Source organism: Triturus cristatus, chromosome 4_1, assembly GCF_964204655.1.
Source record: "Triturus cristatus chromosome 4_1, aTriCri1.1, whole genome shotgun sequence".
NCBI classification, from domain to species: domain Eukaryota; kingdom Metazoa; phylum Chordata; class Amphibia; order Caudata; family Salamandridae; genus Triturus; species Triturus cristatus.
The window spans coordinates 1,206,652,718-1,206,676,602 of NC_140585.1; positions in this window are offsets into that span (position 1 = coordinate 1,206,652,718).

A 23,885-nucleotide genomic window follows, 5' to 3' on the forward strand; every position below is an offset into this window, starting at 1 on the left:
CACCTTCCCGGATCTATGAAACAGTATTTAATTGAGCTAATTTAGAGAAATGTTTGATAAATTATGTCTTTTAAAGCTCATAGAGCCAGAAACATTGGTGAAAACTAGAAGCACTACATTTTGGCTGGGCGGTCAAGAGTAAAAGTGGCCCAAAGGCCACAACTTCTGATGTGGCTATGTTTGCCACCTGCCTTTCCAGTATTTTAACGTCCTGGCTGGTACAAAAATGAAGAAAATCACTTAAAGCTGCTATTTGTTTCCTTCAATCAATCTGTACTTTAAATAGTTACCATAAGGTGAATGCAGTTTAAAATGGGGTCTAAAGCTGCATTAATGATCCGGTACAGATAGTTAAAATTAAACAAGCATTTGAAACGCAATAAATAGGTCTTGCATTTTAAGAGTTAGAGTTATTGGTGTTGTAACTGACAATACCTTTTACCTATGTGTTTTGGTTTAGAGGGTAGTGGCTGTATGATCAGAGATGTAGCTGCAACACTGTCTATAGGACTAAGACTGGGGAAGTACCACTGGGAACGGAGACACAGTTGCAGCACTTTCTAGGGGACTAGTAATGAGGAATTACCACTGGGAGCAGCGACACAGCTGTAGCACTGCCTAGATGACTTAGAATGGAGGAGTTACTGACGAGACCAGAGAAGCAGCTAGCAGCACTGCCTAGAGGACTAAGAATGGAGGAGTTGCCGACGGGACCAGAGAAGCAGCTGCAGCACTGTCTAGGGGACTAATAATGAGGAATTACTACTTGGAGCAGCGACACAGCTGTAGCACTGCCTAGATGACTTAGAATGGAGGAGTTACTGACGAGACCAAAGAAGCAGCTAGCAGCACTATCTAGAGGACTTAGAATGGGGGAATTACCAATGAGACCAGAGAAGAAGCAAGCTGCACTGTCTAGCAGACTAAGAATGAGGAATTACTACTGGGAACAGAGACACAGCTCCAGTACTGCCTAGAGGACTTAGAATGGGGAATTACCACTGGGACCGGAGAAGCAGCTGCAACATTGTCTGGAGGACTTAGAATGAGGAATTGCCGCTGGGACTAGAAAAGCAGCTGCAACACTGTCTGGAGGACTTAGAATGAGGTATTACCAATGAGAGCAGAGAAGCAGCTAGTAGCAGTGTCTCGAGGACTTAGAATGAGGAATTACCGACTGAACCAGAGAAATAGCTAGAAGCACTGCCTAGAGGACTAAGAAAGAGGAATTACCTCTGTGATCAGAGACACAACTGCAGCACAGCCTAGAGGACTTTGAATGGAGAAATACCACTGGGACCAGAGAAGCTGCTAGCAGCACTGGCTAGAGAATTTAGATTGAAGAATTACCACTGGGACCAGAGAAACAGCTAGCAGCACTGTCTAGAGGACTTAGAATGAAGAATTACCAATGGGACCAGTGTAGCAGCTAGCAGCACTGTCTAAAGGACTTCGAATGAGGAATTACCACTGGCACCAGAGAAGCAGCGAGTAGCATTGCCTAGAGGATTTAGAATGAGGAATTTTGACGGGACCTAAGAAGCAGCTAGCAGCATTGCCTAGAGGACTAAGAATAAGGAATTACCACTGTGATTAGAGACATAGCTGCAGCACAGCCTAGAGGATTTAGAATTAGGAATTACCGATGGTACCAGAGTAGCAGCTAGCAGCACTGTATAGAGGACTTAGAATGAGGAATTACCCTGGGACCAAAGATGCAGCTGCAGCACAGCCTAGAGGACTTAGATTGAATAATTACCACTGGGACTAGAGAAGCACCTAGCAGCACTGTCTAGAGGACTTAGAATGAGGAATTACCACTGGCACCAGAGAAGCAGCGAGTAGCATTGCCTAGAGGATTTAGAATGAGAAATTAGTGACGGGACCTAAGAAGCAGCTAGCAGTACTGCAGAGAAGACTAATAACGAATTAACACTGTGATTAGAGACACAGCTGCAGCACAGCCTAGAGGATTTAGAATTAGGAATAACCGATGGTACCAGAGTAGCAGCTAGCAGCACTGTATAGAGGACTTAGAATGAGGAAATACTACTGGGAACAGAGACGCAGCTGCAGCACAGCCTAGAGGACTAAGAATGAGGAATTACCACTGGGACCGGAGAAGCAGCTAGTAGCACTGCCTAGAGGATTTAGAGTGAGAAATTACTAAGAGGACCAGAGAAGCAGCTAGCAGTACTACTTAGAGGACAAAGTTAGAGGAATTGCCACTGTGATCAGAGACACAACTGCAACACAGCCTAGAAGACTTAGAATGAGAAATTACTGAAGGTACCAGAGTAGCAGCTAGCAGCACTGTCTAGAGGACCTAGAAGGAGGAATTACCACTGTGACCAGAGAAGCTTCTAGCAGCACTGCCTAGAGGACTTAGAATGAGGAATTACCAACGAGACCAGTGTAACAGCTAGCAGCACTGTCTAGAGGCCTTAGAATTAGGAATTACCACTGGGACCAGAAAAGCAGCCAGTACCACTCCCTAGAGGATTTAGAATGAGGAATTACTGACAGGACCAGAGAAGCAGCTAACAGCACTGAACAAAAAGGTACCATAACGAAGGGAGCAGCCATTGGAGCCAGGACATGACCAGCCAGCTATGGCAGGCGATACGATCTAGGTCCAGCAAGAAGATGTAGAGGAACTGGAAAAGCTAGGACCCGGGACAGCCAGCAACAGAGGCCAACATTATACAAGGCCAGGATGCAATCTAAAAAGAATCTTGTAGGAGGTAGAAGAGACGAGGACCAGCAACTGGCTGCTGACATCATCTGAGTACTGTGAGTAGACACATAGTCTTCCCGTGTCCCAGCAGCTGCGACGTACTGGGCACCCTGAACAAGATTAAGGATAGGTAAGTTTTGCGAACAGAAAGGAACATCAACTGAAAGCTGTGATTTAAAACTTCCCCTACCATCTACGCATTAGCACAGCTCAATGCATTAGCACAGCTTTTCGGTAATAAACAGCTTGTCTGAGGCATGGATGCTTCACGGTAAGGCTGCAGGGAGTGCATGCCGCCAAGCAGGGAATTACCAAGCAACTAGTGAGCGACACGAACGTATATGGCCCACCATGAAATAATTAATGTAACACAGGCAATCTCCAGGACGTGACCAAACCAACAAAAAGGAGGGACAAATGTAAGCTATAAACCAATGAAAACAAATGATTTTTGAAAAGTACATGAAGGAGCCAATCAAAAGCGATGGGCATGCTGAATGCTCATACACCGGATACAGCATGCCTCGCAGAGCAGTGCATGCACTCTTCGAGCCTTGACCTAAAAAGGCAGAAAAGCCAAGTTCAAAAAGAATACGGAAATTTTTATTATTATATAAAGAATCCTCTTTCATTGCTATGTTTCAGCCTTTGCAGAATCTTAAAACATGAGCAAGAGGATATTTTTTATTCTAGTTTTATAGAGCATGAACTCGGACCAAGAACAGCGATTATATGAACACCAGTCACATTACAGAAGATCAAATTCATTTTTATTTTAGGCCTTGAACAATTAAGTCAAGTCATCTGCCCAGAATCTCAGGATGTCGAGCTGAGGCTGGGACTCGAACCTATTTCTATAGTTCCAAATTCGGCAGTTCTGACCCTTTCATAACATCCTCTCAATTTTCCTCTCTGGGAAAGGTACCTCACAGCGAGGCCTGTGCAGACATACACCCCCCTCTATCAAGGTCTGAAAGACTCTGGATCAGAGATGCCAACAACTGTCATCGAGGCCGCTTCATTTACTCTTCCCAGTCAACCATAGCCTCAGGGGAGTGCAATGGTCTCTTATGGAATGCCCTCACACACCCCCGAAGGATGTCATGCTTCATCATTGGGCTGTGCTCCTCGTTGGCCGGCGCTGCAATGCCCGACGGGCTCCCACGAAGGGGCTCTTTTCCAGAGATCTTTTAAGAGACAGCCATTTGGTGCATGAGGGTGAGTGATGGAGGGAGTGAATTGAGTGTGCGTAGTGACTTAAAATAGGTTTAGTACTGCCCTGTATGGAACAGACTTTATTCTAGGGTGTACTAACCTAACTAAAATGTGTGAGCCCTATCTGGAATTAATGGTCCTATAGGGTCTAGTGTGTGAGTAAGGTCGGCCCAACAAACACATAACCTGCCCCATGTCATGTGCCACAGTTTATCAGCGGGGCAGTGGTACACAGCTTCTGGGCGTCTGCGCTGGACCCACTGGCGTGGCAAGCTAAAGTCTGCAGCTGCCAGAACAATTCTGGCTTAGCGATGTTGCTGCAAGCTAACTCCTTCAAGCCTACCTGCCCTTGATGCTGACCCCACATAAGAGTGGCCTGGTGGGGAAGACAGGAAGGCTTTGTTAGCCGATTGATAGAGCTCCTAACAAAAACCGACCCACAGGTGACTCTTAGGCACCAGCCCACAGCCCAGTGCCCAACTGCCCGCTTTCTCAATCCGATGCTGTTTATAGTGCGGCATGCAGTACTGAATGCATTTTATAAGACATTAGATCTGCTGCCATTTTTAAAACAGGGCTTGACGCAGACAATGCTAGATTCAATGGCTTTAAAAGATTCTGAAAAATGCCAAATAATACACTCATTGATGAACAGCTATTGTGTTTATCCCATTAGTAATTTCATGTCTGTTGTGGGGATGTTCCCAGCCTATTTCTCTAACATGATTTTCCTGTCTCCTGCTCCCATTTTCTGGAGTTGCCCAATATTGTTAGAGAGAGGCAGGAGACCACCACCAAAGGTCCGAATGAGAGTTGTATAGAATCAAGATCACCATTTTAGTTCTCCATTTTATTTTAACGTCCTAAAGCTTACATGCCCTCTCCACGTTATTTCTGTACATCAGATTTTCGTATTTCTTCCATACCACTGATGTGCTGTTCTCATTGTTGTGCCATACCACAGACTTGCTTCACTTCTTAGCATGTAGCTACAGACAGCGGTAGATGTCTATTGGCAGCACTGTTGAATCCTACACTACTGACGTAGTAAGTCAGAATAATGAAAAACAAGCATTGACAAAGCTCCTAAGTCTCGCCTTTGTGATGGCTTTGCCAAAGCGTTTTGGCCATGCTCAACAGCATCCCTGTGGAGTAAGACTAGCTGGCTTACATTCTTTACTTTTAACACCATACCTATGTGTTTGTCTTCCTATTGGACCACCATATTGCCTTTCACCAGACACCCCTGCTACTAACATGTTGTTTTTATGTTACTGTACTCCTAAAGTTATGTTTTTGTCATGTGTTTGACATATTTTTCCATTTTTTTTTCATATTGACCTTCCTGTTACATGCATGAGTTCTTTTATACTACTCAATCTCTGACCCTCTTAACAAGCTGGCTGAGACATTCCGATATGTGCGGTAACTCCTGTTACTGATGCCTCACTGATGAATTCTCATCCACTCTACCACCCTATCGCTGGCATTTTTATTTTTTACATTTAACCGTATATTAACGAGAGCAATCCTTTATTTTTCACTACCTGACTTATGACATGCATGCATTCATTTTACAGCAATATATCTTGCAAACTATTTTATATAACTGCCATATTTCTGACGTAATTGTTTATATTTCAGCATTTCCACTGCTTTGTTTTCTTTGTATTGTTCACATGCCTCTAACGTTTTCCTTAATATTACGCTATAATACTTTTTCTCTTTTTACTATAAACCTTTTTCATGCCTTCTTTCAAATTACTACTAATTTGAATAGAGTCAAAGTACTGACAGGCTTTCTATTATATTTCAAAAAAGAAGAGCGACCCATATGTCCTTGTGAACTGGGTATTTGCAAAAAGCAAGGAACAATGTTCACAAGGAACTTATTTTATACCACATTGTCAATAAAAAGCAAAAATTACTTGCAACTGGTTAAGTCATATTAACATTCAAATGATTTAGGACCTTAAAATAATTAGATCACAGCAAGAATTAATTACCATATATAACTGTAAGTTAATACACGAAAAGCCCAGGAAAAAGGTTATTTACTTCAGCCGAAGTAAATATGATTTATTTCTTGTTCATCAATTAAGCTGTGATTATCGATCTTAGCACAGTAACATTTTTATTATTGCACTACAAGCACAACATGGTGAAGGGTGAAAAAGTGAGTCCCAGTGAAGTGATCTTAGCCTAAGAAAGTGAAAATTAAGTGAAAATGAAAAAGGTCATTAAAAACAACAAAGAGGGGCTTCCAGTAATACGATGAATATTTCTTGCCCTCTCTTTGTAAATGTCGACGGCGTTTCGACCCACTCTTAATATGAGGTCTCTTCAGGACAGCTTATCTAGGGACTATAAATTACTAAGTCTTGTGTGCCCACAAATCTGGGGACAGAACCCACTGGACAATGCAGGGATACGACTACGTAGAGGCACGTTCGAGTAGTCGTGTCCCTGATGATTCAAATAATAGTAGAGCAGGGTAAAAGATTGATGTGGTTTAGCGCTTCTTTAGAGTTACAAATTAACTCATGGAGGACAGGATACTACGAATACGAATTAATCGTCAAGCGGTCAAGGTTCTCACTCGAGGGTTCCGATGAACTCTAGAAATATGAATACTTCTGTATGCTTGCATATAACTAAGGCTCCTGGCCTTCCGTTTTAACAAATTTTTACAGATAAATACAGACAGAAAACAATGTGTTTTCTGTCTGCATTTATTTTTAAAAGTGGATAAATACAGAAAAGTGGGCTTCTTTTAAGTGACTCTGTGCTGTCTTTTATGAATTATAGTCAAGCAGCTGAGCAGATGGACAGCATGGGAAATTAAAAAACAGGATGCAATTTCATTAAATAATGCCGTCAACATACATTTGTGGTATAATGCTAATATTTACCAGTGTATGTTTTGTTATATAATATTTGGCAGCTGAGATAGCTAAAACAGACAGACATCAAAGTATGAGTGCATGTCTGTCAGTTAAATAAATATGGGTGTACAGTTTTACAACTTCATTTATATGCAAAACACAAAATAAATATGGATAAATACAGATAAAGTGGGCAAAAAATAAATATGGAGAAATACAGACGGAAATGCTAAAAAAAAAAAAAAAAATACCATAAAACTGGGAGCATTGTTATATTTAACCGACATGCTTCTGTGGCCAGGTTGCCTCCAAACCGTTGTCATGTTATAACGTTATGTCATAGCATAGTGTTCAAGAATGCTTCTCATAATACCTTTGTCACCACCATCACCCTTAGGAATCGTGTTTAATAAACGTTCTTGATAGCCCTTCAGTTAAACCTTAATAAGAAGAAAAGAGGCTTCATTTTCAATGGGTAGCATTTTAAAAAGTGCAGGCGCACATTCCAGGCAATGGAACGAAGAACTAGACAGAGGATTAAAATCGTATGATTAAAAATTGTAAACATTTTGTGAACTGTCAGATTCACAAAGTAGCAGAACATGTGGCCTCTGAATGAAAAAGGCCAAAGCCAAAAGAAATTGGAGATATGTGTCCGGTAAGAAGTGAAACAAGCATTGAAAATGCAATAGGTCTCGCCCCCGTTTAAGTTAAAGCAATTCTGTTTGTAATTAGGTGGCTTTTTAGCTTTGCTTTTATTAGTGTTTTTCAAAATTTAATGTACATAACATGCATAAGTATGCATATATGGCAATTTCAATTTTGTCTTTATTCGATAATTTTTCAATCATAAAAGACACATATAAAAAAATTATATAAAACCATGTATATATAAAACCATGTGTACCACAAGAATTAAATTAATTATGTTATATTAAAAAAGAATAAAAATATATCAAAAGGGAGCCAAATAAAAGAAGAGACAATATTACCACATGACCATCAAAGAGAAGACATCCAGCATAATATTATCCTCTTCATTAATGCAAAATGGAGCCTGCATTAGCAGCCAAACTACTTCTAAGGGCCCATGACCAGCTCAAAAACTTTGCCATAGGGGAGGAGCCAAGATGGCGACCGGGACGGCGGCTTAGACTCCCGGCTCCGTGAACCTCCGCACCCCGCACGGATATCCTGCACGAGATCCTCAGCCTGTGCTACGCGATTGTGTTTCTGAAGGAGAGTGGCACCCGATCGTGTGACTCCGAGGTTTCTGGCTGCGGTATCGCCGGAGAAATGTGCATTTGAACTTTGCGGCCCGTGCAGCCCTGGAGCCAGGACCTCGAGTGGACGCCTTGGCCGGGTGGCAGTTTAACAACAGCGGCCTGTGGTGACTGGGTGGAGTCGGTCCACCGGAGCGGTGCCAAACTCGGCCTACATTTCGTCGTGGTCGTTCCTACTGTCAAGCGTAGCGGACCGAGTGCATGCCCGGGGGTGCAATTCTCAGATCCTCCGGTGATTGCCCCTGCCTTTGATGGTGAGCTGCCCGGACGCTGCCCGTATCTCGCCCTGATCCTTGCGGGCCGCTCCCGGATTTTCGCGGGAGCTGGTCCGTGGTGGGGACGACTGTTGCCCGTGACCACGCAACGGATAACTTTTTTGCCTGCCCCCGGAACCCTGTCTCCAGCGACGTGGACCTCGAGGCGCTTGTCCCTGGGTCCCGGCCCCAATACGGGTCGGGCATACTTGGCGGCCATCTTGTTGCGATGCGGCCTACCATCCTGTCCACTGGGTCGCAGCAGGATTGGGAGTGTGTGACTTTTGGGAGTGTGGCGGAGCGATCGCAGAGAGCTGTGCTGGGGTACGGCGACCTCCTCGAGGCCCTTGGTGCTCTTCATTCCTCCTTGGTTCATGGCGTCGGGGTCTTGGGGAGTAAGCTCGACGGTGTGGCATCAGCGTTGGGACAGTGGCGGCCCGCCTGTCCTCAGGTACACAGGGACTTCCCACACTGCGCACAGGAGGACACTGTTGCGGCCACCCCTGAGACTAGCGCACAGCTGGACACTCCGGACAATATGCTACCGTGTGATCGGCTAGCTGAGGGTCTGATCTGTCCCGGAGGTATTGGACCTGAGTGGGAGGTGGTGGCCTCGTCCCGTACACAGCCTCCGGCGACCCGGGGACAATTCCAGCAACAATTGTCTACTTTGGCTGCTTCTGCCTTCCTGGACCTCGAGTGCAGTGCAGATCCTGGGGCAGCACTTGGAAGCCCGTCCCTCCATGATGCGGACTGTTTTGGTGCTCAGAGACTTCCACCCCACCTGTGCGTGTCGCTTCTTGGTCGTTTTTGGACACTCCTCTACCTTGGAACATTGGACATGGCGCTGGGTCGAGGGGTAGGCATGGGCGGAATTGCAAAGAGTGGTCAGGGATAAGGCTGATCCTTCAGGGGTGGTCATCTAGTGGACGGGCGGGCTCAGGGGTTGCGTGCTCTCATGGCATAGCTGTTAGCATAATAGGTGCATAATGCTCCCCATCTTTCTTTGATACGATCGATTTTGTGCTGCTTATTGTTTACTTTGGGGAAAACTTACCGTGCGGGAGGGAGAAGCCGGGGGTATGTTTTTGAAGGCCCTCCTCCAGTTTATTAACACTTTCTATACCCCCCCGTCTGGTGGGGTTCTTTTCCTACTCTTTTTCCCTATTCTTCTATATTTCGGGTCTGGTTCTAGGGCGACAGGCACACTGCTGGGGGGGGGGGCCGTACTCATTTGCAGAGGTGCAGGGTGGGGGGTTGGGGGAGGGGATTCTTTAGTCTTTCACCTCTTTTTCCATGGCCTCCTTTTTCTTCTCTGATTCCTCTTGTTTTTCTTTTTCTGGGATCAGCGTGATACACCTCCTTTGTTATGGCTCGTTGCCGTTTCACGTGTGCCACAATTTCCGGGGTGTTCTCTGGGAGTTCGGGCGGGGGACTGCAGGCGCAACTGTTTATGATATTCTTCCCCATCCTGAATTTCCTGTGTCTGCGCCATTGATCCAATAGATTGCTGTTTATTGCTTACGTCTATTACTCTGCAAACCTTTTATCGCTGTTGGGAAATTGTTCGGCACCTGATCCTTCTGTCTTGTTCCATTGTAAAATGAAAACCTTCTTTCTCCTGGTGTCCTACCTGCGCTGTTCACAGTATTAGCATGAAGATTCTGCTCCCCGAGGTGCTGCCGGTGTTTACGTTTGATCTTTGTTGCTCTGATTGCTTAGCGGCCGGCCCCGGGGGGTTGTAGGCCCATACTTGTTCTTGATTGACATGTCTATAAAGGTTTTTCAAAAAAAACAAAACAAAAAAAAAAAAACTTTGCCATAGCTATGACTACAGATTCCCTTGTATCTGTCTTTAGGATACGCAGTGCTATTTGGGATGATCTTGTGCCAATATTACGGCAGATCGGCTTAATCCATTTAATACGAGGACCCTTATACACAGGGCATACAAACAATACATGGAGTATGGACTCATCCTAAGATGTACACACAGTACATTTTGTATCTCCATCTCCCCATTTTGCCGTAAAGGCTTTAAGGGGGAGGGCACCCACTCTAAATTGGTGATACAGTTTCCTGTCACCAGGTCTCGTAATGACATCCCAATAGGCCTCCAACCTATATTCGTACTTATGATCTAAAAAGAGGCCTGTCAGGGATGCACTATCCACCAGTGACAGGGACTTAAGACAAACCATGTCCCAATAAAGAGATTTAAAATTATTTTTAGATGGAAACTGATTCCCTACCGGGTCCTCCCACAAATGCCGAAGCCCCATGTCGACCAGCGTGCTCTTGATTTTTTTCAGCCAGGTAATTTTTGAAGACATATCAGCTTCTCTGATATGCTTAACTGCTTTGGCATATGGTAGTAGCTCAGGGGTTGTCCAAAGCCGTCTCCAATACGCAAGAGGTCTAAAGCCCGTTGCCTCCTCAATAGAAATACATCCCAGATCTAAAAATAGGGGTTTGAGGGGGGATGACTGGGGAAGTCCAGTCAAAGATCTCAAAAACGTATTTTGGGCCAGGACTAAGGGGCCTAGGTTATCAAAGCCCCAAAGTTCTGCACCATAAATTATGGAAGCCCTGATTTTCCCATTATATATGGCAAGTGCTGGACCTACCGGTTTAGTATAAGACAGCCGGTACTCTTTTAAAAGAGCCCCTGCTAATTGATTATGCCTAAGGGCTAATAAAGCTATCTGTGGCTTCCAATTCATCCTCTTGCCCATCGTTACGCCCTGCTACGTAAAAGTGTCCGTTTGCTCTAACGGTGCACCATTCATTACAACTCTGCCTTTCACTTTTTTATGTTTATGCAACACCATGAACTTAGTCTTATCAACATTAACAGTAAGTTCATGGTCATTACAAAATAAAGTGAATCGGTCGAAGGCTCGTTGCAGACCTGATTGTGTTTTAGATAAGATTAGGGTGTCGTCTGCAAACATTAAAAGTGGAACCCTCACGCCAGCAAGAGTAGGAGCATCAGTTGGATATTCAGAATAGTATGAGATAACATTATTTATAAACAGAGAAAAGAGGGTGGGGGCCAAAACACAGCCCTGCCGTACCCCTTTGGTCACAGGAAACCGATCTGTTATCTCTCCCTGTTGACCCCACCGAACCCGGGCATAATTAGACTCATGAAGTTTAATGTTAAAATTTAAAATCTCAGGGGGCATCCCTACTTCCTTAAGTGAGTCCCACAGCTTAGAGCGGGGCACCAAATCAAATGCTGACTTTAGATCTATAAATGCAGCATAGAGAGCCCCCCCTGTTAAAACCACGGTGTTCCAATAAATCATGAATCTAAAAACTTGATCAATAGTACTGACATGAGGACGGAAGCCGGCTTGAAAGGTGGATAGAATTTCTTGGTCATCTATCCAACTATTTACCCTTGTCAGCACAAGTCTAGCCACAATCTTTTGCATGGTATCTATGAGACTTATGGGCCTGTAGTTACTTGGGCTGGCACGATCCCCTTTTTTATAAATAGGGATAATCTCTGCCCCGTGCCAGGATTCTGGCAGGGGAGCACCTCTTGCAAGTCCATTGGCCATATGATGTATATATTTGAGACAGTTTTTCTTATCAAATTAAAAAATGTCCGCTGGGATACAGTCCGGACCCGAAGCCCTACCTACTGCCACACTATCCAAGGCTCTCTCTATTTCCCCTATATCAAAAGTTAGCACAGTATCGCACATTACTCGTGGATAATGGCTTAAACTACTATTCATTGAAGCAAACTGGGTCTGATAATGCATGACCCATGCTTCAGGAGGGACATTATTAGTTGGTAACGGCCCTATATCACAACTACCCCATTTCACTGTTTGCCAGAACCGCCTCCAGTTTTTCCCATTACTTACATTTAGTAAATCCTGCCATCTTTTTTCATCGAAGGTCTTTGCCCTTCGCTGGATTTCCTTATAAGCAACCCTGGCTTCCCTAACTTCTTGTGGCAAACCTGACCTAACAGCTTGGGTGAGGTGACTAAAAGCAGCCCTGCATGCCCCATCATACCATTTTGGAGATTTCTGTATGGCCTGCTTGGAGGTCCTATTATTTTTTGTAGAAAAAAAACCTTTCATCTTTATAAATAGCTCCTCGTGAACCTTTGTAAGGACAGGAAGAGAGGTCTCATGCAGATCAAGCTGTGAGAGGACTAGTAAGATATCTTCAATGGTTAGCTTTATCAGGTCCATAGTACCCTCATCCTCTAAGACCAGTGCCCACTTTAATCTACGCCAATCATTGGACATAGTCACTTCAGCTGTGGCTATTTCAGTACCTACCCTTGCCATAGGTTGCCCAATAGTTTTAAGAGTTAAAATTAAGGGGTCATGGTCACTCTCCGGTCTATTTTGGATCTTCATATCATCTAGCCCTGTCCACAGTTCCAAATTGATAAAGAAGTAGTCAATTCTGCTACTTCTTATCCCATTATTAAAAGTATGGGTACTCTCATAGTCTGATCTTGACCTTCCATTTACAGCCCATGGCCCATTTCCAGACACAACATTTTTAGCTGGAGGACCACCTCTGACCATTTATTAATCGGGGAAAGCTCAAGCGATGGTATACCCCAAGTCGCATCCTCCTCCCTGGACAAACTTCCATCTTCTATGCCCAGGGGCTCAAATGTACAGTTAAAATCACCCGCTACTACCAGATGGTTTACCCCTTTCAGTGGTTTAATAAATGAATCAAGTTTAGATATTGTAGGAGAGGCTTTCCCTCCTCCTAACCCTCTTGCGTAAACGTTGGTAAAAATAAGATCGAGCCCATGTTCAAATCGAATTTTAATTACCAGGATGTCAGGATTATCTATTATTAGCTCTTCCACCTGGCAATATGCCTGCTTCCTAACCCATATGAGCAAACCCCCAGAAGGTCTCCCTTTATGACTTGCAATGGCCGATTTACCAAAAGCCAAATACCCAGGGCGAAAAATCGTATTCAATGACCAAGTCTCCTGGAACATATTGATGTCATGATTCTCTATAAAGCACGACCATTCACTAGAGGTAGTTTTTGTTTGAAGACCAGCAATGTTCCATGATATTATATTTAATAAGGTGGGAGCAATGCTAACCCTCCTGTCTGAAAAAGACCTAATCATACTGCTCTCCTGGGAAGATGGTATAGCTTGCTGGCGGCTCGTATCAATCACAGAAGAAGAGGCGGTCCGGACAGCAGTGTTCTCTAACAGGGGCGAATTTACAGTTGGTAGTCAATTACAGGCATCTAAACCAGAGAGAGGAGCAAATCTATTAACAAAATTTAAATCAGATGGTCTGTGTGGGATTCTGTGGAGTGCCCTTACATGGTTCACTGGACGCAAAATCGCCCAGCCCATCATTGGAGTATGACGGGGTCTATAAAAGAACCCTAGGGGCAATAGAGAGATTTTCCTTATATGATACTTTAAATTGGTTATACCTAGATGGTCTAAGAGAAATCTGACAACATTCTCATTATTAAAGTTGACAACTATACAGTCCCCTCCCTCATCCTTTATAGAATAACCTATCCATGGAGATCGTCTGACCATAATCATCTGGTTACAGATATCTCAGTCCCTTGCCCCAACCTCCATCAGTTGTGTTGTAAGCTAGTACATGGTTTTAGCCATCATCTGATCAGTGGTTTCAATCTGGCCTTCCTGTAATACTGGGACATTCTTCAGGACCACCACCAAAGGGGCTGTTGCCGGGGGAAGATGTAAGACTCGAGAACCCTCTAAAACTGGGATATTATCCGGTTCCTCGCGCATCCGGGGGTACCCTCGGCCATAAGGCACTAGTATAGTGCTAACCCGATTTACTGATGCCCGGGTAATTGGCTGTTGTACATTTTCACCTACTTGCCCTATGCATGGTCTACTATCCTCCCCTCCCCGAGCACCCTAATTAACTAGACTAGAGCCACTAGGCACATTCTCTATCTCTTCACTTCCCACATTTGTTGCTCCAACTTCATGGTTAATAGACACAGTACCAATGTTCCCTGACGACAATGAGATTAGCCTGGTTGGCGGTAGATTTGATGTTTTAGAATTAGTTGCTACCGCATTTCTCAGCTCTTTAGATGTAGATAATCGATTGGCTTGTGTCAGTAAACCCTCTATAGTACTATGATTTGTCATGACCTTCAATTCAAAATTATTGAGTCTCCCCTCGATCTTAGTCAATCTGTGGATAATAGGAGTTAAAGATGTTGTAATTAAATCCCCCAGTTTATTCCACATAGCCTCATTAGCTTCAGCAGAGGAAACGCCCGTGGTCCCTGAGGTCAAAATTCCAGGCTCACTAAGAGCCGATTCCTCCGTCGCTACCATTGTTGAAATAGTACTTCCTCCATTATTATTTGTCCTTTGGGTTTTCGACGATTTCTGTCTCTGGGGCCCCCCTGCCCGCTTCCTTTTAAGCAGTGGATCTGGGATTGGAGCGGGAACTTTGTATTTGCGTTGGGGTGCTAACCTTGTGGCAACACGTGGAGGTGGGCTGCTTTGGGTGGATACTACATCCGTCTGGACTGACTCCACATGGTAGGATATATTATCAGCGACCAATGATGAAAATTTTTCCAATGGCCCATTAGAAAACTGACCAGCATCACTTGCCTTATCAGGGGAGTCAGCGTCTACAACCAAAGAACGATCAGGAGTACGTGCAGACGCTATAACGCCAAAAGATGATCGTTTAGACAATTGGGGATCAAGAGCTAGACAACGCTCCGTCAGTGCTATCTCATGAGCGAGGACAGTGCTGGCTCTGATTAAAAACTGGTCCAAAGTCCCCACCATACTTCCTGAAGGCGGCCCAATTCTCCCCTTACCCTCTCGCAGATTCATCCTAAGGTGTATATTTAGATGAAATGGGGAGTAAAATTAAAACAAAACATAGCAAGCTTCTTCAGTGTACTCCTCTAGTTAACACAAGTATGCTGACGAGGACTAACCTTATGGGGTGAGCAGTCTCAGAGAGTGGGCCCGGCCCGGCCTCGCCCGGTCTCGAACGGGCTCAAATGGGCCCGCCCTTGGCCCGGGCTTCGCCTGGTGCGCGTTCCGCGGGAGCAGCGAGCGGTGAAATAGTGTGTAGCAGGATCAGGTGCCGGCAAACAGCAACAGGCCCCCTGGGACTTGCAGTCCGTGTCTGAGACACAGCAACCTCCTCCGAACACGAAGCGGCTCCCACGAAGCGGGAGCGGCGAGCGGTGAAATAGTGTGTAGCAGGCTCAGGTGCGGGCAATCAGCAACAGGCCCCCTGGGACTTGCAGTCCTTGTCTGAGACACAGCAACCTCCTCCAAACACGAAGCGGCTCCCGTGCATATATGTATATGTATGCATGCATTTATAGTTGTATTTAAATAGATATGCAGATGTGTATATATGTTTATATATGTATGTATATATATCCATCCACATACATATATAAATGCATATGCATATATATACATATTTATATATATAAATATGTATATGTGTGCGCGTAGAGAGAGGTAAAGGTACAGAGAGGTAGAGAGAGGTAGAGGTAGAGAGAGGTAGGTAGAGGTAGAGAGGTAGATGTAGAGGTAGAGGTGTAGAGGTAGAGAGAGAGGTAGCGAGAGAGGTAGAGAGTAGAGAGTGAGTAGTAGAGAGTAGAGAGTGAGTAGTAGAGAGTAGAGAGTGAGTAGTAGAGAGTGAGTAGTAGAGAGTGAGTAGTAGAGATGTTGGAGCCGGCCTCGTGGCGTGGCCCTGTTCCCCCTCGCTAAGCCGCACGAGGTCCCCTGCACCTCGGGACTCCTCCATTTTGGATTATACGTGACTCTACGCACCTGCCTACGTGACCCCGCTCCACCCGGCCTCGGTCCCAGCGAGGCCCGACATCGAGGCGCCAACCCCCGGCCAGGGGGACACCACGTGAACACTTCCCACTCCCGGCGGAGGGCAGTATCGATGGGACCCCCAACCGTCCTTCCACACCTAGGTGCGATCGCCCCACAGCTCTCTGGGGCCTGGCGCCTCTCCTGCTGGGCGTCTGGCCGCTCCCAACCCGGCCTCTCCGCCCCCCGGGCGCAAGGGTCCGGACATCAAAGGGTTCCAGACCTATATCTGGGGCGACCCGGCAACAAGACGACAGTTGTATCCCGGAGTCAAGAGCCCTGCTGATCGGATCGCGGCTGACCCTACGGAGAAAGACTCATCCTGGAACCACGCTCTGAGCCCTGCTGACTACGTCGCGGCTCCACCGTGCTTAATGACCTTCACGAACCTTTGGGGCCCTGCTGACGCTGTCGCGGCCCGACCTTGTTGAACTTACCATCCGAGCCCAGCTGACCTCGTCGCGGCTCGACCGAAGCGAACCTACCACCGGAGCCCTGCTGACTGTGTCGCGGCTCGACCCAAGCGGAACTACCACCCGAGCCCTGCAGACACCGTCACGGCTCTCCACGTTCGAGCTGCTTTGAGACCAGCACGCAAGGTCTGGCGCAGAGCCTCTCCGTACCAGGCTGGTACTAAGACTGTCCCGCTACCCTGTCCCTACAAAGACATTGAGACTCTTTCTGGATCACTCGGTCCCACTGTAAATATATTGAATGTGCTACCCTTGATAAAGTACCGAGATAAGCAACTGATACGAAGTCCTGTGTGGTGGTGTTGCTGGGCCTAGTACGATCACAGGAGAAGGACCTCTCCTAGGAGGCTTCTCAGCGGCGCTCGGCTATAACTTTGCGGTAGGAAGGTGCCCCGGAGTGGTCCCCCCGACGCCCCGGTGGTCCTCCCTCCAACATTTGGTGGCCAGCGACGGGATCCGAGCCAGACGCAATCGTACAGGCAAGTAACGCACCCGCTGCCTAACCAGACGGAAAAAGAGAGAGAACCATGAGCAGCCAAGAAACGACCGTGGCCGCAACCTTCCAGCCAGAAAGGCTGGAAGAATACACCCACAAAGAACTGAAACAATTCTGCAAGGACAAAGGGATCCCAACCACAGGATTGGGCACCAAAGAAGAAATGCAGAAAGCCCTGAAAGCCTGGGCAGAATCCGAGGCCACTCCACCCCGAGCCGAAGGGACCTCGGCCCGGGACGGAAACCTGCCACCGACCATAACCCAGGCAGATGGGGGGCGAAGCATCCCGGAAGCCGGCCTATCCCACGAAGAAATGCGAGAACGGGAGAGGGTCCGGACACACGAATTGGAACTCGCACGACTCCGGCTGGACGGTGAACTCCTGCTGGCGGAGAAAAAATTTGCCTTAGAGCAACTACGGCTGCAGGAGGAAATCGAAGAAAAGAAACGGCATCGAGAACTAGAAGAGAAACGGCTAACCCTCGAGCATTAGAGGGGCCTCAAGGAACTCGAACTGAAATCCAAAACGGGGGAGACCAGCACCTCCGGAGCCCGGGACGCTCTACCACTGACCGAGCCAAAGGTTCATATCCCCAAGGATGTCGTCAAGGAATACTACAAAAATGACGACATCCAGCAGTGGTTCCGAGCCTACGAGGTAGCCATGACCTCCCATCGGGTACCACGGAAGGATTGGGGTGCCGGCCTCTGGGGGAGGTTCCTCAGCGAGGGCCGGGATACCCTGCTGCAACTCCCCGACGCAGTGATGACATCATACGACCACATGAAAGAAGCCCTACTCACCCGCAACGGACTATCAGCCGAGATGTACCGGCAGCGCTTCCGGGACTGCAAGAAGCTCCCCGGTACCACATGGGTCGAATACGTGGACTTCTTCAGCAGGGCCTTTGAAGGGTGGATTAAAGGGAGCAAGGTCACCTCGTACAACGAACTGTTCGACCTCATTGTCTGGGAGCACCTCGCCAACAACTGCTTTGTCGAACTAAGGCAACACCTCCTGGACAGTAAGCTGACCGAGCCCTGGAAGCTCGCCGCTGAAGCCGACCGATGGGTCAACACCCGGGTCCCCCGGAACCCCGTGGGGGACTACCAACGAAGTACCACGGGACCTCCTCGCCAGCGGGGCGGAGGAGGGGGGTCCCACCGCAGTCGAGAATTCCCGGCCGGGCCGCCCAGAAGCCCGCCACGAGGCCAGGCCGCCAACCACACGTCCCCGACCCTGGTCCGTAGGGGGACCCCCATCGCCAGGCCTGGACCCCGACCAACAGTGACCTGCTTCGGCTGCCAACAGACAGGCCACTATGCGAGCGACCCGGCCTGCCCCGTGAACCGACGAAACGGGACCGCTGGGCCCCCTCCCCGACAAATAGCCGCCGCAGCCCTGGGGGAAGGAGAAGAAGAGGAGGAAAACCGCGACGACGGGTCCCCCGAGTGGGAACCGGCCGCCATGTCACTTGTATGCCTGGGCTCCCGAGAAATGGTGCCCCGAGCTGCCATCCCAAGCAACACCCAGAAGTACCAGCAGTGGGTCACCATCAATGGACAACGGGCCGAAGCCCTCCGGGACACTGGGGCCAGTGACCGCTGTCCGCTGCCACCTGGTGACCCCCGAACAGATCCTGCCGCATGTCCTATGCCCTGTCCGGACCGCGGACAACACCGAAAGCATGTGCCGGATGGCCAGGATCCCCTTCGAGTGGGGAGGAGTGTCCGGCACCCTAAAAGTAACTGTCCGCGACGACGCCCCAGTGGACTGCCTTCTGGGGAATGACCTAGAGAGCTCCCCCTGGGCCCAGGTGGAGCGCCGAGAGCATCTGGGAATGCTAGGGCTGCCCGAGTGGGCCTGCGCCACCACCCGGTCCATGACCGCCCAAACCGCCGCTGCAGCGCCCCCCGGCGAGCCTACGGGTCAAGAACTGCCACCCTCCTCCGGCACGGAGGAGCCTGACGATGAGGCCGGGCCATCCGAACCTTCCCCCGACAAGGCCACCTCCCTCAGCGAGATCCCCGAGCTGGCCCAGTGGCGCCACGACGGGGGCCCCACCCGCGAACAATTCCAGCAAGAGCAGAAGACCTGCCCGTCCCTCGAGGGGGCCCGACAGCAAGCGGCCGCCCAGGCCTCGGGGGACCCCACGGGAACCCACTGGATCTATTGGGACAATGACTTGTTGTATAGCGAGCAGAAAGTCGCCGAACTGGGAGCTGGCCGGGTGTTGGTGGTTCCCCTCCGATTCCGAGAGTTCCTCCTGAACCTGGCGCATGACGTGCCCCTCGCCGGACACCTCGGGCGAGACAAAACCTACAGCCGCCTAGTGACCCATTTCTATTGGCCCCGAATGCGGAGAGACGTGGACCACCACTGCCGGTCCTGCCAGACCTGCCAGGCTAGCGGGAAGACTGGGGGTCGAGTCAAGGCCCCCCTCCAACCGTTTCCAGCCGTCCACACCCCGTTCGAACGAGTAGGGATCGACATCGTGGGGCCCCTCGACCCCCGAACCACCCTGGGACACCGCTTCATCCTGGTACTGGTCGACCACGCCACCCGATACCCCGAGGCCATCCCGCTCCGCACTGTGACAGCTCCAGTGGTGGGCCGGGCCCTGATGGGCATCTTCTCCAGGGTGGGGTTCCCCCGAGAAGTGGTGAGCGACAGGGGTACGAACTTTATTTCGAAGTACATGAGATCCCTCTGGCAACAATGTGGGGTCACCTACAAATTCACCACCCCTTACCACCCCCAGGGGAACGGACTGGTCGAGCGTTTCAACAGAACCTTGAAGGGGATGATCAAGGGCCTGGAAGAGCCCCTGAGGAGGAGATGGGACGTCCTGCTGCCCTGCCTCCTGTTCGCCTATCGAGAGGTACCACAGAAATCCCTGGGCTTAAGCCCCTTCGAACTGTTGTATGGGCACCCCGTCCGAGGGCCCCTCAGCCTGGTCAAAGAGGGCTGGGAGGCGAACGTCCAAGATGCCCCACCTGACGTCTACCGGTACCTCCTGACCCTGCGGAACCAGACTCGGAAGTTCCGGGCCCTGGCAGAAGCCAACCTCGAAGCCAGCCAAGAAGACATGAAACGCTGGTATGACGAAAATGCCTCGACCATCGAGTTCGAGCCGGGCCAGCAAGTCTGGGTCATGTCGCCCGTGGACCCCTGCGCCCTGCAGGACAAGTGGATCGGGCCCTTCAAGGTGGTTGAGAGGAAGAGCCCCGTCACCTACCTGGTCGACATGGAGTCCCCAAGGAACCCCCTCCGGGTCCTACACGCCAACCGGCTCAAGCCCCACTTTGCACGAACTGAACTAAGCCTGCTGCTGGCTACCGACGATGGGGGTGAAAGCGACTCCGAGCCCCTACCCGACCTCCTGGGGTCATCAAGCCAAGACGGCTCCTTGGAGGGCGTCCACTTCTCCGCCACCCTGACCCCAGAACAGCGCCATGACTGCCGGGAGCTGCTGCGACCCTTCGCTGCCCTCTTCTCTCTCACGCCCGGGGTGACCCCCTGGTGCGTCCACGACGTGGACACCGGGGACAGCCCCCCTGTGCGACACCGCGCCTACAGAGTGCCCGACCGAGTCCGAGCCTGCATACAGACCGAGGTCTCCAAGATGCTCGCCCTCGGAGTCATCGAGCCATCCGACAGCCCGTGGGCCAGCCCTGTGGTCTTGGTGCCGAAGGCCGCCGCCCCCGGCACCCCCCCGGAACTCAGATTTTGTGTAGACTACAGGGGTCTGAACGCAGTCACCAAGACCGATGCCCACCCCCTGCCACGGGCAGACGAGCTGATCGATCGCTTAGGGGCCGCCCGCTACCTAAGCACCTTTGATCTCACCGCTGGGTACTGGCAGATCAAGCTCACCCCCGGCGCACAGGAACGATCCGCTTTTTCCACCCCCGATGGGCACTACCACTTTCGGGTGATGCCCTTCGGTATGAAGAACGCCCCAGCGACCTTCCAGAGGCTGGTGAACAAGGTCCTGGCCGGGCAAGAAGCTTTCAGCGCGGCCTATCTCGACGACATTGCAGTCTTCAGCAACCACTGGGCCGCGCACCTAGGGCACCTCGGAGAAGTCCTGGCCGCTCTCTAAAAGGGCCGGGCTCACGATTAAGGCCAGCAAGTGCCAGATCGGTCAAGGATCCGTGACCTATCTGGGCCATCAGGTGGGGAGTGGCCAGGTGGCGCCCCTCCAGTTAAAGGTCGATGCCATCCAGGCGTGGGAGCCCCCCGAAACCCAAACAGCTGTCCGGGCCTTCCTAGGCCTCACAGGCTACTACCGGCGATTTATCAAGGATTATGGCAGTATTGTGGGGCCCCTCACGGAGCTCACTTCCAAGAAGCAGCCCAAGGCGGTGCACTGGACGCCCCGCTGTCAGACCGCGTTTGAAGCCCTCAAGGCGGCCATGTGCGCTGCCCCTGTGCTACAGGCCCCTGACTACAGCAAGGAATTTGTGGTTCAGACCGATGCCTCTGAGTACGGGGTTGGGGCGGTCCTCTCCCAGATGGACACCGAGGGTCTCGACCGACCGGTGGCCTTTATCAGCCGCCGACTGCTGCCACGAGAACAGAGGTGGAGCACCATCGAGCGAGAGGCCTTCGCCGTGGTATGGGCTCTCAAGAAGCTCCGGCCCTACCTTTTCGGCACCCACTTCAGAGTCCAAACTGACCACCGGCCCCTGCGGTGGATAATGCAAATGCGGGGCGAGAACCCCAAGTTGTTGCGATGGTCCATCTCGCTGCAAGGGATGGACTTCACCGCGGAGCACCGGCCCGGCAACGACCACGCCAATGCCGACGGCCTGTCCAGATTCTTCCGCCTCGGCGAGGAGAACCCCCAAGGAGATGGGTGACTCTCCCTGCCTTCAGCTGGGGGGGACGCGTGTTGGAGCCGGCCTCGTGGCGTGGTCCTGTTCCCCCTCGCTAAGCCGCACGAGGTCCCCTGCACCTCGGGGCTCCTCCATTTTGGATTATACGCGACTCTACGCACCTGCCTACGTGACCTCGCTCCACCCGGCCTCGGTCCCAGCGAGGCCCGACATCGAGGCGCCAACCCCCGGCCAGGGGGACACCACGTGAACACTTCCCACTCCCGGCGGAGGGCAGTATCGATGGGACCCCCAACCGTCCTTCCACACCTAGGTGCGATCGCCCCACAGCTCTCTGGGGCCTGGCGCCTCTCCTGCTGGGCGTCTGGCCGCTCCCAACCCGGCCTCTCCGCCCCCCGGGCGCAAGGGTCCGGACATCAAAGGGTTCCAGACCTATATCTGGGGCGACCCGGCAACAAGACGACAGTTGTATCCCGGAGTCAAGAGCCCTGCTGATCGGATCGCGGCTGACCCTACGGAGAAAGACTCATCCTGGAACCACGCTCTGAGCCCTGCTGACTACGTCGCGGCTCCACCGTGCTTAAAGACCTTCACGAACCTTTGGGGCCCTGCTGACGCTGTCGCGGCCCGACCTTGTTGAACTTACCATCCGAGCCCAGCTGAACCTCGTCGCGGCTCGACCCAAGCGAACCTACCACCGGAGCCCTGCTGACTGTGTCGCGGCTCGACCCAAGCGGAACTACCACCCGAGCCCTGCAGACAACGTCGCGGCTCTCCACGTTCGAGCTGCTTTGAGACCAGCACGCAAGGTCTGGCGCAGAGCCTCTCCGTACCAGGCTGGTACTAAGACTGTCCCGCTACCCTGTCCCTACAAAGACATTGAGACTCTTTCTGGATCACTCGGTCCCACTGTAAATATATTGAATGTGCTACCCTTGATAAAGTACCGAGATAAGCAACTGATACGAAGTCCTGTGTGGTGGTGTTACTGGGCCTAGTACGATCACAGGAGAAGGACCTCTCCTAGGAGGCTTCTCAGCGGCGCTCGGCTATAACTTTGCGGTAGGAAGGTGGCCCGGATGGTCCCCCCGACGCCCCGGTGGTCCTCCCTCCAACAAGAGAGTATTAGAGAGTAGTAGTGAGTGAGTAGTAAGGGGTAGTAAAGAGTGAGCAGTAGAGAGTGAGTAGTAGAGTAGTAGAGAGTGAGTAGTAGAGTGAGTAGTAGAGAGCAGTAGAGAGTAGAAGAGAGTGAGTAGTAGAGTGAATAGTAGAGAGTGAGTAGTAGAGAGTAGTAGAGAGAGAGTTGTAGAGTAGAGAGTAGTAGAGAGTAGTAGAAAGTGGGTAGTAGAGAGTGAGTAGTAGAGAGCAGTAGAGAGCAGTAGAGTAGTAGAGAGTGAGTAGTAGAGAGTGAGTAGTAGAGTGAGAAGTAGAGAGTGAGTAGTAGAGAGTAGTAGAGAGTGAGTAGTAGAGTGAGTAGTAGAGAATAGTAGTGAGTGAGAAGTAAGGGTTAGTAGAGAGTAGTAGAGAGGGAGTAGTTGAGAGTGAGTAGTAGAGTGAGTAGTAGAGAGTAGTAGTGAATGAGTAGTAAGGGGTAGTAGAGAGTAGTAGAGAGGGAGTAGTAGAGAGGGAGCAGTAGAGAGTGAGTAGTAGAGTGAGTAGTAGAGAGTGAGTAGTAGTGAGTGGATAGTAGAGAGTAGTAGAGAGTGAGTAGTAGAGAGAGTAGTAGAGAGTAGTAGAGAGTGAGTAGTAGAGAGCAGTAGAGAGTGTGTAGTAGAGAGTGAGTAGTAGAGAGCAGCAGAGAGTAGTAGAGAGTGAGTAGTA